At 38.1% G+C, this 14,031-nt stretch overlaps 1 pseudogene; it reads left to right on the top strand.

Moving 5' to 3' along the window:
• Window positions 1-605, top strand: part of LOC106324170 — a 9,709-nt pseudogene extending 9,104 nt beyond the window's left edge.
• The last annotated feature ends 13,426 nt before the right edge of the window (window positions 606-14,031 follow it).

Raw genomic sequence — 14,031 nt, 5'->3', positions numbered from 1 at the left:
GCCCACCAAGATGGCGTAAATTAGGTCAAGGACGAGGCATCAGGACGTCTATATAAAGGAAAGGGGAGACAACGAGAGAAGGATCCAAAATCACTGACTAACACTTGGCGGCTAGATTAGGGTTTTCACCTTTGCTTCATCTCGCCGTTAGTTGTACTTTTCTGGTAGCTCATCAAGCCACCGGCTTCCTTTCTGTCGCACTCTCTTCGTTTCCCTTGTAACCGACTGAACATTTTTCTCCGACCATTAATAAGACGTCTTTGTTTAAACTCATATCTTATTTATTACCGTTTTCCGATCAAACATTCTTCCTCAGTTCTCAACCTGCATTCTCACTTCCTGTCTCAAATCCGCAATCAGAACGAACATCACCTCAAACCATAACGGATGATTCGTCTTCAGTGGGAAATATCGACCATGCAAAATCCATGATTGCTGGATTCTTCAGCCACTAGTTTCCATTAAAGGGCTGGCCTTTCCCCAAGTACCCACCTTTCAAAATGGTTAACCCAAACATTCCAACAAACCCATCTGGAGCTCAAAGGGAACCAGAGAAGCTACCTTTTTCCCCACGCAAAGGCAAGAAAGATGGAGGAAACGCTTGAAGATTGAAGTTTACTTGTGTGAAAACATTTCTATCAGTTTACATTGCATCAAATAAAAATTGTATCTTTAACAACTGAATGCTAGAAAGAAAGAAGATATCACCTATGTAACTATCAGCTCCGAGCGGTTTTCGCTATGAAAGATACATGAATATTCACAATGTGTTCAGTGTTTCCAAACAATTCTATTCTTCCAAAACTAGAACTTGACCTATTCTTAATTATTATCAAACTTACACTATTTAAATATACATTATATATATATATAAATATATATATATCAAAACAACGTATGCCAATATAAAAACATTATTCTATGTACTACGATCGTCACAACATCTAGCCATGTTTTCTTTTTATGCTTTTAAAAAGTTTTTTTTGGTTAACTTTTAAATGAGTTTGCTTGGTTGTGTTGATCCAACTTCGGCGAACATGTTCGGCGTTCCAAGCCTATGTTCCACAGTTCCACCATTAAGTACGGAACCAATCGCAATACATCTTCTCTATTTATTATAAACTATAAAAGCTCTCAAAAACATTATTCAAATTCAAATTGTTGTCGTTTCCTCTGTTTTTAATAAGAAGCATAACCATGAGGATGAATCTTTGGCCACCTCCAAGCAACTTGAAGACTATCCCAAAGATTAGAGAATCGAGCAGTCCAATTCAAATCTCTCAAAATCTTTGTCGGATCACTATAAACCTCTGCGTTATCTCCTTGCAGGCAAGAAGTCTACTTTGATCTCAACTCCTGTTGCCTACTTGCACGCCTCCACAAATTCCTTAACCGATCTTCCTGTTTAACCAAACCAAAAAACGGTATATGTAATGTCAAACTGTACCTAGAATAAAAAGTTGGAGGTACTTAAACCTAGAGTTTTCTTTTTGTTTTTCCAGTTCCAACACTGTAGATACCGACTTTACGAGGCTAAGGTTTTTTTTGAAAGAATGTTAAATTTATACATCACAAAATCTATTTTACAATCAATAAAGGTGTTAAGAGTAAAACGAGTATCATATCACAAAAAGAAAACTATATATAGACGAATGAGGGCTGTAATTTAGAGGATAAAAAGTGTTTTCTCCAACATAATCTACCGCAGCAAAATGCATCTGAGAAGATTTTCGCAACCTGAAATTGTATCCATCAAGAAAATGTTAGATTTGTGAGAATATGAGATGATTAGTTTGAGAGATTGTTGCTGAAGAATGAAGAACAAGAAAGAGAGAGAAAAGAAGAGAATAATTTCTTTGATTTATTTATGTGTACAAAGAAGGCTATTTATAGCCAGAATCCAAACAAAAAAGGTATGGGAAAATTATAAAGAGATAAAGCCCCAACAGCTATATTTTTGAATTTTGAATTTTGGACTGTAGTGAACAGTGCTCGTGAATCCCTACAGCACCAAAGTGCTCAATCTAGGTTTATCAAAGCTCTCACTTTGGTGTTGTAGGTAATCTGCCTTCTTCTTCAAAGTGTTCAATGTAGTTTTTTCAGAGTGCCCACTTCATTGTTGTAGGTAGACTCAACCTCTTTAGTTATTTCCTTCTTCTTTTGCTTCCATCTCAACAGAAAATATATTAAAAATGCTTCAAATGTACATCCATGGGATCTCTTTAATCAGCGTAAATGAATTGAAGTCTCCAGTTTGTGGAAATAATCGTTGCAAAACCGTTACCGCACCAAGATTACCCCTGGAAAGATTATCCTGCGGAGAGATCAAAAATGTATTTAAAGTTTCAAATTTCATCAAATAGCTAAATAAAAATTTGGAACTACTATCCAAGAAATAGACTTTTGGTTACCACAATGATCACACGGTGTGAATCTCTAAGCAGCCTTCGAGCAGCATGTGAACCGATATATCCAGCACCACCAGCGACTTAAACATGAGTCAATCCTTCCACTCTTTGAGAAAACAGAATAAAAACATTCAGAAAAATGAATTGATGAGAGTGGGGATACCACAGTTGGGGATGTGAATATTGGATCTTGATTAATCACAATTATGGCTAAGATTACAAAATAAACTAATAAGAATGTTGTTTGGGCTTATGTCTTAACTCTCTCGGGCCTAACTTCATGAGCCGTCCACTATCATGAAGAAGAGAACTTGGGCTATTGGGCTTCGGGTGTGTAGTCAAACCGACTTTGGGCCGTCGCCTTTATAACCTGCAACGGAAAGGAGAATTAGTTAGAGTTCGTTACACTAATCAGAGCGATCAAGAGAAGAAGAAGAAGATCAAAGAAGAAGCTAGCTTACCTCGAGCGTGGAGTCGAGACTCGCCGGAGAACGCTGATCGATCTATAGCTCTTGATTGTAATCTCTCTTCCTTATCTCCTTTGTAATATGTAACAAAGAGATAGTGAGATCGGAGAAGTGTAATCACACCGGAGGTTTATTCCCAGTGATCTGATAGTGGATTGGGAGTACAAGCCTCCCCCCAGACGTAGTGGCGGATCCACGAACTGGGAAAACAAATTGCTTTGTATTTTAATTACTTAGCATAATCACATCAAACGCAATCAATGATACAACGATCAAACGTAACAAGTGGTATCAGAGCTGTGGTTATTGTATCAAGATCATCGCCTCAAGTTCTCATTCGGATCAGTACGAGAAGCTAGATCGCCAATCAGAGGATCAAGCAAGCAAGAAGAAAGATCAGGTCAAGGTTCGAAACTTATCTGGTTTATCTGTATGTGGTGTCTTGCGTTGAAGAATCTGTAAGATCGATAAGTTGTTCTTGTTGATAAGTTCTGTGGTTCTGGATCTACGCGGAGATCTTCAGTTTTCAGACTGTATCCTGCAAGTTGAAGATCGAGATACATAAGGTTAGTGATGGAGCCAACACGAGGGAAGTTTGAGGTTGAAAAGTTTGATGGACAAGGAGACTTCGGCATTTGGAAGCACAAGATGTTATGAGCTCTTGAGATCCTCGGCTTAGACTCAGTTCTAGAGGAAGAAGTGATCAAAGCTGAAGGTTCTGAAAAGGATGGAGATGATGCGAAGACAGAGGTTGATCCCAAGAGAGCTGCCAAAGATAAGAGAGCAAGGAGTCTTATAAAGATGAGCTTGAGTGATCAAATAATAAGAAAAGTGATGAAGGAGGATACCGCTCTTGGTATCTGGAAGGATTTTGAGAAGGATTATCAGACCATGTATCTTCCAAATAGAATATACCTGAAGCAAAGATTCGCAAGTTACAAGATGGACGATCGTAAGACAATAGAGGAGAATCTAGATGCTTTTATGAAACTGGTTAATGATCTGGAGAGTCTTAACATCAACATTTCAGACGAAGATCAGGCTATTCAAATACTCACAGGACTACCATCAAAGTTCGAACCTTTGGTTCATACTTTGAAATATGGAAGTGGCAAAGATACGCTTCCGGTTAATGAGGTAATAACCTCAGCGTATGCGAAAGAAACAGAGTTGAGGGAGAAGGGTTTGCTTCATAAGAACAAGAATGAAGCAGAGGGCTTATACAGTAGCGACCGAGGTAGAAATGATAAGAGAGGAAACCGTTCAAACCAGAACCGGTCCAAAAGCAGAGGAAGAAATTTCTCAAAACAAAGCAACTCCAAAAATTATAAAGGATGTTTTATCTGTGGAAAGGAAGGTCACTGGAAGCGTGAGTGTCTTGACAAGGGAAAGAACTGGGGTTCATATTCAGCACATGTAGCAGCAGCCAAGAAAGAGCTGTTGATACTAACTGCGAGTGTTCAAGATACTAGGAAAGAGTGGGTAATGGGCTCGGGAGCCAGTTTTCACATTACACCAAACAGAGAAGCGTTGTTTGACCTTCAAGAAGGCGAAGGTGCGAAGGTGTTGATGGGAAATGATACCTATAGCGAGATCAAAGGCGTGGGAAAGATTAGAATTCGAAATCCTGATGGTTCTATTGTTGTGCTTACTGGAGTTAAGTACATGCCTACGATGGGCAGAACTTTGATCTCCTGCGGTGGTCTAGAGAAAGCTGGATGTAACTACACTGGTGATAAGTTCAAAGTGAAGTTTTACAAAGAAGGAAAAGAAGTTGTGACAGGCATCTACACTGATGGCTTGTACTTCCTTCAAGGCACCGTGCTGAAGGGTGAAGCGCATGTGTCTGTCTCTAGAGTTGATACGACAAGGAAGTGGCACTCTAGGTTGGGTCGTCTAAGTTTGAAAAATATGGAAGCTTTAGTCATGCAACGCTATTCTGCGAGGAATGTGTGTTAGGGAAAGCGCAGAAGCAAAGTTTCAAGAAAGGAAAACATACGTCTAAAGAGGTTCTAGAGTATGTTCATTCGGACTTATGGGGAGCACCGTCAGTTGTTCCTAGCTTAGCAGAGATGCGATACTTCATAACATTCATAGACGACTACTCAAGGAAGGTCTGGATCTATTTTTTGAAAACTAAGGACGAGGCGTTCTCAAAGTTTAAAGAATGGAAGCTCGAAGTTGAGAATCAGACTTCTAAGAAGGTGAAGTGTCTACGCACATACAATGGTTTGGAGTACTGCAATACTAGATTCGAGAGTTCTGTGAAGAGTCATGGATTAAGAGACAAGAACGTGTGTCTACACTCCTCAACCGAATGGGGTTTCAGAGAGGATGAATAGAACTATCATGGAACGTGTGAGGTGCATGCTCACAGAAAGTGGAATGGAAGAAAGATTTTGGGCTGAGGCGGCATCTACGGGCTGTTTATCTAATCAACAGGTCACCAAGTTCGGCTATAGATTTCAAGATACCAGAAGAGTTATGGAGTGGGTTTAAGCCGAGTTTGTCTCATCTGAGAAGATTTGGGTGCTCTGCTTACGTTCATTCAGTGAAGTCAAAGACCAGTACTAGAGCTACTAAGGGGTATTTCATTGGCTATCCTCAAGGAACAACGGGATTCAGAGTTTGGATGCCAGAAGAGAGGATATGTGTGGTTAGCATAAATGTTATTTTTCACGAAGAAGAAGTCTTCAAGGATTCTGTGAAACAAGAGTCCAAGCGTGATAGTAGTTGTGCAAAACGAGGCCAGGTGAAGAAAGTTGATAAGGGAAAAGGTAAGAAAGTTTCTTTCAGTCCAGATCTGATTGAAGGTCCTACGAGTTGTCTACATGACTTAGAGGCGTCTGTTTCTGGCACTGCCACAGAGTCTACAGTTTCAGGTGGAGTGAGTTCTGGTTCAGTTACTGAAGGTGGATCAGTAGAGAGTGAGTCAGGAAGCACTACAGAAGGGGAGCAGGATTTAGAAGATTACATTCTAGAAAGAGAGAGAAGTCGTAAGATGCCATCTAAATTTGATGATTTTGATGTCGTGGCTTATGCTTTGGCAGCTGCACAAGACATCGAGATAGATGAGCTACGGTCCTAGGCAGAGGCTATGAGGACACGTGAGAGCAAAGAATGGAATGCAACGAATGTAGAGGAGATGATTTCTTTGGAGAAAAATGGAACTTCGGATTTAGTAAAGCGACCTGAGAAGAAACGTGTCATTGGTTGTAGATGGGTCTACAAGAAGAAGCCAGGGATTCCAGGAGTTGAAGATCCTAGATTTAAATCTAGATTGGTGGCTAATGGATATTCTCAAATAGAAGGGATAGATTACAATGAGTTTTTTGCACCTGTTGTGAAACATATATCTATCAGACTGATGTTGTCTCTAGTTGTGAATGAGGACTTAGAGCTAGAGCAACTAGATGTCAAGACAGCTTTTCTAAATGGTACCCTAGATGAAGAAATCTACATGGAGCAGCCAGAGGGGTTCATTGTTAAAGGCAAGGAAGACTGGGTGTGTCTGCTGAAGAAGTCGTTGTACGGTCTCAAGCAGTCACCAAGACAATGGAATAAGCGCTTTGATGAGTTCATGAAGGATCAAAAGTTTATGCAAAGCAGCTATGATCCGTGTGTTTACATCAGAGGCAAAGAAAGTTCAGATAGAGTTTATTTGCTTATCTACGTGGATGATATGTTGGTAGCTTCGAAGGACTTAAAAGGAATTCAGAGTTTGAAGAAGAGTCTGAGTCAAGAATTCGAGATGAAAGATTTAGGACGAGCGTCCAAAATTCTTGGAATGGATATTTTCAGAGACAGAGAGAAAGGTCTTCTGAAGTTGTCACAGGGAAAGTACTTGAAGCAGGTACTCTCAACCTTCAACATGACAGACTGCAAGCCAGTTACAACTCCTATGGGGTCTCAATTTAAGTTGAAGAGCTTAGACGAGAAAGAGAGTGTGATCGAAGCAGCTTACATGGAGGACATCCCATACGCAAGTGCAGTTGGGAGTCTCATGTATGACATGGTGGGATCACGGCCAGACATAGCACATGATGTTGGTTTGGTTCGTCGTTTTATGGGGAATCCAGGGCGTGTCCATTGGGAAGCAGTAAAGTGGATTCTAAGGTACATTAAGGTTACTTTCAATTACAGTTTAACTTTTACTAAAGAGTCAGACTTTAAAGTGGAGGGATTTTGTGATGCGGATTATGCTACTGATTTGGATCGAAGTAGATCAGTTACTGGGTATAGTTTTCAAGTGGGAGGCAACACAGTCAGCTGGAGACCGGGTCTCCAACCAGTTGTGGCTCTATCAACCACTGAATCAGAATATATGGCCCTAACAGAGTCATCTAAATAGGCGTTATGGCTTAAGTTGTTCTGCGAAGAGTTGGGTTATGTTCAGCAAGAAGTCAAGATTAGTTGTGATTCACAGTCTGCAATTTTCTTAGCTAAAAATGGTGGTTATCATGAGAGGACTAAACACATTCGTACTAAGTTCAACTTTATCAGAGACGTGATAGCAGCAGGTGAAGTTACAATCATCAAGGTTCACACAAGTCTAAATCTAGCCGATATCCTAACAAAGTGTGTACCTGGTAAGACTCTGGAAAAGAGTCTAGTAAGCGTCAAGGTTCTGGAGTAGGCTTCACCGCCTATAGCTGTGGAAGATGACAGAGGGGTTGTCTAGCAGTAGGAAGAGATATCTCAGTGATTATCTCGCAGTGGAAAAGAAGACAGAGGGTCAGTTTTGAATTCAAGAAGGTTCATCAAGAGAGGTTAAATATTTTTTGAAAGATAAAAGTTTCGGTTTAGTCAGTAAACAAGGAAGCGAGTCAGAAAGGTGGAGTTACCTGAAGAGTCGAGTGAGGTGTTGTGTACTGATTAATCTGAAGATTGTGCGTCGTTTCCGGAAGTTTCAGGTTCTCTGGTCAGAGGATAGTCGTCGTCTCAATTCGTCTGGTTATCAGCTGATCAGATATCAGAATGAGTCGCCTTAATTGAGCCGGTGTTTCTCAGGTGTTGATTCAGAGGGTAAAACCTGAAGAAAGATCGTTTTAGCATCGAGGTGGAGCTCGATCAGAGGAATATTCTTATTGGAAGTCGAAAAAGCGTGGCGGAGATGGTAGAGACAAGAAGAGTCGAGAGTTTCGACTGGAGGCTATGGTTTCAGATGGTTTGTCCGAATGAGAAGATAGAGAGAGAGTAAAGCCACCGTGGAGAATGTTGTTTGGGCTTATGTCTTAACTCTCTCGGGCCTAACTTCATGGGCCGTACATTATCAGGAAGAAGAGAACTTGGGCTATTGGGCTTCGGGTGTGTGGTCAAACCGACTTTGGGTCGTCGCCTTTATAACCTGCAACGGAAAGGAGACGCCGTTAGAGTTCGTTACACTAATCAGAGCGATCAAGAGAAGAAGAAGAAGATCGAAGAAGAAGCGTGGAGTCGAGATTCGCCGGAGAACGCTGATCGATCTATAGCTCTTGATTGTAATCTCTCTTCCTTATCTCCTTTGTAATCTGTAACAAAGAGATAGTGAGATCGGAGAAGTGTAATCACACCGGAGGTTTATTCCCGGTGATCTGATTGTGGATTGGGAGCACGAGCCTCCCCGCAGACGTAGTGGCGGATCCACGAACTGGGCAAACAAATTGCTTTGTCTTTTCTTTACTTAGCATAATCACATCAAACGCAATCAACGATACAACGATCAAACGTAACAAAGAAGTTTTCCCATGAGATTGCTCGTTGTCTTGGGTTCTAAGTAATCTATATTTGCATTTAAGAAAAAGTAACATCAAAAATGTTTCTCTTTCTCAGGATTCTGAAATGATCAGATAATTATGTAAATTTACTTATAATCTACCTCTTTATGTTTCTTCGTTGACTTTTGACTCAAGACAAACTTAGCATTGAAAGACTTAAATTTCGCTGTTCTCAAACAGAGGCTTGAGATTCACAAAAATAAAAAGAGAGCTCCCAATAATCAATACTCCAGCCAACAAACCATGAAGTTAATGCTTCTGTGGATTGATGAAAACAAAGGGAACAAATTTAAAAGAAAAGAAAAAACAAAACTGATTATAAACAGACACATACAGGTCAAAGCTACCAAATTCTGCAAACATTTTTAATTTTGTTTTTTTGGTTTGTCATATGATTATCTTTTCAAAATTGACTTACACGTTAAATTTTAAAGAAGATAAAATTATTAAAATAATAATTCAATAATAATATATACAATATAGGAAAAATTTGGAGAAATACACTTAAATAAGATTTTAATTTGAAAACTACACCATCATTTAAGAGTTTTGAAAAATCCACTTATGTATATATATATTTAATAAAGTTTCTAATCAGAATATTTCTCAATTATTGATCATCGTAATTTATTTTATCTTTAAAATAATGAATTTAACAAAACTAATATTAAAAAAAATATATTTAAAAAACCTATAAAATATTCTTTTAATATATTTTAAACTTTTTATTTTTTTGAAAAAAAAAAGAAAACTTCTTCTTCTTCTCTATATCCTCCAACTAGATGGTTAGAGCTCATACGACTAATCCGACAAGCTAATTTTTCAGGGTAACAAAGTATATCAACAAGCATACATTATTTTCCAGAAGAATTGGTGGACGAAGAGCTTCTTCTAGAGTTATAAGTAAGTTTCTTCTAGAAAACTTTGGAAATTCAGGTTTAAATATGAAACCATAGTTGATTTCTAGTACTATAAAAAGAGAAATGGTCTGATTAAAAAATATTGGAAGAAATGGAAAGCTAGGGAAGATGCTAAACCATATTTAAGGCTTCATAACAAGCTTAAATATGAAACCATAGTTTACATGCATAAGCTTGTTATGGCTAATTCAGGTACAATAGCATGCCTCGAGGTTGATGGTAAGCATAGGTTCAAGTTGCTTCCTCCGAAAGACACTGCTTGTTTCCTCCCAATTCAAACTAATAACAGCAACAAAAGTAATAAGCATGTCCTAAACCTTTTAATAGAGAAGATTATTTATCTCAACACACAAATTTATCTTAAGTAAATAATTATAATAATTAAAATAATAATAATATTATTATTCTTATTAATTTGAATTTATATTTCAGTTATTGAAATATCTAATCTGGATAAAAATATTAATTCACATTTAAAGTGTAGTTTTCAAAAAAAAAAATAGAAGTGATAATTTTCAAATTTCAAACTACTAATAGAGTACTTTACAAATTATCTCATATAATATATGTCGGAACTTGGAAGTGGGGCCTTGAAGTAAAAAGAAAGTTGAAATTTATGGTTGTTTTATATGAAACGAATACAATAAGTTGAATACAACGGAAAGAGGAACACTTGGTCGAAGTTTAGTTTCACAGAAAGAAGAATAGAACATAATAAAACCAAAACAAGAAGGAAAATCAAACCATACTTCGAAGGAGCAACTAGAGGAAAAGTGGGAGAACTAGATGACTGAAGCAAATAATACTTACCAGGGGAGAATTATAGGATCTAAAGTTGGAATCGCTAAAGGAGAAAGGCGGGAAGAGGCATGATAGCCAACATTTGAAGACAAGGCGGAAAAAAAATCATGATGACCCTTCAAATTTCTGGAAGATAAGTGTCCTCAACCTCCGATACCGAACATAAGACCCAACAAAACCCTTAATTTAACACCTGCAACCATACATGGTTAAAGGGTTTCCACTCCCACTCACTCTACTCGTGAATCCACACATGGTTAAAGACTTTTCTACTAATCGTACAATTACCGTGTAGTTTTTCTCCGTGCTTTGACTTCACTCGCACAGTATACCAAATCACTTTCTGATAGATCACTTATTTTTATACTACTCAATCCCAAGCACATTATTAAGCCATGAAATTCTTTATGGATATCTAACCAAAAAAATAAGTGCACTTTAGTAATAATAATAGTAATAATAATAATAGGAAAATCAATTATTTTAAAAAAATTTACATTCACCACCATATTGCAAAAATCTAAATGTTTCACTTAACCCTATCATATTATGCTACTTAAAAGCTTTCCCACTAAATGTCTGGTTACCCAGACCACCTCAAGTTTGATTAATAGAATAGCCGTTCGTTGCCAAAAAAAAAGGAATAGTTTGAGCCGACAGAAGAGAAAAATATGACACTCAACACGACCATATCTCACACCATCACCTCACAATTCTAAAGCGAGAACAGCTGGATGGATAGACACTTATAAACCAAAGGACACACACATAGAGGATAACTTCTAAAAACATGCCATCGAAAACAATCCCTCCAACCGAAAGAAGAATTTTCTTATTTACCAAGGACTACCAAAATCTCCGATGAAGAGGTAATCGACTCATTAAGAAGACAAAGGGGTTTATTCCGAGATGACGGTGAAAACGAATGCCCATAAGAAAATATTAAACGAAAAATGATGTGTAAAACATAATATTTGGTAGAAAATCGTCGCTGAAAACCCCCAAGCTATATTTTAAATATTCTAAGTATTCATAAAATAGATGAAAATCAATTTAAATTTTATGAAATATATTTAAAATACCACATCCTATATCAAACTTGTTTACTTTGTTATTTGCAAATAATACATTACAACATAAAAATATTTGCAAATCTGGTGTGTGAAGATATAGGGGGTGTTAGTGGGAATTAAATTTATAATGCGTCTTATTATTTTCAAGTATAGTGTTATTGGTTTATAGATTCTCACATTTTCATTAAAGTCTAGTGTTATTGGTTCGATGATTTTATAATTCTATACAAAATCATTTGTTATTCAAGAAAATTAGATTTTAATGATTCTACAAATCTAATAAAAATAAGTGTTATTTATTCGATTGGAACATATATAGTACATGACTCAGAATCGAGCCTTAGGTTTCCTAAAGTATTTATCCTATCCAAAACGGGAGATCCTCGCGTTTCGCCGATATAAAATGAATGTTGAAAATTTTCAAAAATCGAGAATTCAATTCTCAAAATTAAAATTTCCTTAGACAGTAAAATCAGGATTCTCTAGCCACAACGGTAATATCCTACAATAAAGGAAAACCAAAAGGCAGAAGAACCTTCAAAAGACTAGACAACATGGATTATATATATCGAATTATGTGATCTTGTGTGTATAAACAACACAAATATTCTTTAATTTATCAGGAGATATATATATATATATATATATATATATATATATATATAAATATATACACTTATATTGTTGGTTTTCTTGATGTAAGGATAAGTGATTTCTTATGTGATTTAAGCAGGAGATCACTCACAACTGGTGGTATCCACAATTAGATAGCATACTTATGATCCTTTACAACCTCAAAAATATATTGCTTTCATCTTTTTTGATATTATAGAACATCTTCCTATTTATCTTGTGAGAGAAGCGTCTCTTGGTGGTCAGGTCCAGTATAGAGATGCATCCTTTTGAGTGATATATGTTTCATCTTAAGAGCATCAATGTAGAAAATTTCAGATATATGTTTCATCCATGATGCATCAATTTGACAGGTAGGGATTCGGGGTATCCAAGGGGGCACTATCTCTCTCTCTATAGTAGAGGGGTCGTCATGATCCTCATCTACTTCCTCCTTTTCATTATCTTTTCTCCAACATTCCGCCTCAAGGGACGCATGTTGGATAGTATCCATCGGGGATACCACTTTCCCATTAAAGAGTTTGTCGTTCCTCGCCTTCCAAATGTACCAACAGATCCATGGAAAGGTATTAAATTGTGGTCTCAGTGGAGCCACCTCTTTTCTCTTCCAAAACAGTAAGTTCATGTTTTTGTATATAGATGTACTCGGGAAGTAACCCGGAAGGGACGGATAGTCCGATAAAGCCCAAACCTGAAGGGCAGGGGGGCATTCAAAAAGAAGATGATTAATCGACTCCACTGGGTCAGCACATCTACGACGACTCCTATCGGCGCCCATGTGTCTATACGCTAGCCTTTCTGTCATCGCCACACAGCCCGATATCGCTTGCCATAGGAAATGTTTCATCTTGGTCGGGGTCTTTAGCTTCCATACATGGCTCTGAAGGCTCGTAATACTCGGTTCTATGGCCCCTTCATGTGTGAGGCTCTGTTTAGTTGCTTGGAGAAGATCGTAACCGGTTTTAAATAAATAGACTCCTGATTTTGTGTGATTCCAAACATATCCATCCGGGGCCGAAGAGTATGATAGTTTTAGCCCCAATATCAACGGGATATCCTCCAGGTGAAAAAAATCTCGTAAAAGCTGTATATCCCACTCCTTGGTATCAGTCCTAATAAAGGACTGAACAAAGAGTTGAGGTAGTCTGTACACAATATGGCTAGCAGGTCTGGGTGGTCTAGCCACTGAGTCTGGGATCCATGCCTCACTCCAGACCCTTGTATCTCGACCCATAGCAATAGTTTTCCGTAATCCCGAAATGAGTAGAGGTTTTGTTGCCATGATACTACGCCATCCATATGATGGTGAGTATGTTCGTCGATCTTCCAAAGGAGAGGTGTGGTTGTTGTAGCTTCCTTTTAAAACACGTTCCAACAAAGAGTGGGTAATGAATTAATCTCCATAATTTTTTTGCAAGGAGCGCTATATTGAAGTCATGAAGGTCACGAAAACCTAGTCCCCCCGAGTCCTTGGGGGTACAGATCTCGTCCCATGCTATCTAATGTAAACCTCTACTGTTTTGTTTTGAGCTCCACCAAAAATTTGAAGTTGTGCTCCTTAGTTTATCAGTAATGCCTTGTGGGAGCAAGTAACTCGACATCACAAAGGTTGGTACTGATTAAGCCACATATTAAATCTGGACCTCTTTCCCCCCTTTGGAGAGGAGTCTAGATGACCAATTGTTGACTCGCCCATTTAGTCGATCTTGTACAAAGGAGAACATTTTCATCTTCGAGCCACATATTTACTCGGGTAGCCCAAGGTACATCCTCATGCCTCCTTCCGAACAAAAACCAAGAGCTTCTTTTATGTCTTGCTTTAGAGACAACTGTACTCTATTTCCAAAAAAGACCGAGGATTTTGACGCATTTAGTCGTTGTCATGATGCCTTCCCATATATGTCTAGAATGTCTATGATCTCCTTGCATTGGCTTAATTCCGCCTTACAGAAGAAAAGACTGTCGTCTGCGAA

Source organism: Brassica oleracea, chromosome C2, assembly GCF_000695525.1.
Source record: "Brassica oleracea var. oleracea cultivar TO1000 chromosome C2, BOL, whole genome shotgun sequence".
Lineage (NCBI taxonomy): Eukaryota > Viridiplantae > Streptophyta > Magnoliopsida > Brassicales > Brassicaceae > Brassica > Brassica oleracea.
Note: the sequence above shows the minus strand (reverse complement) of the source record. Positions and strands in the feature narration are given on the sequence as shown.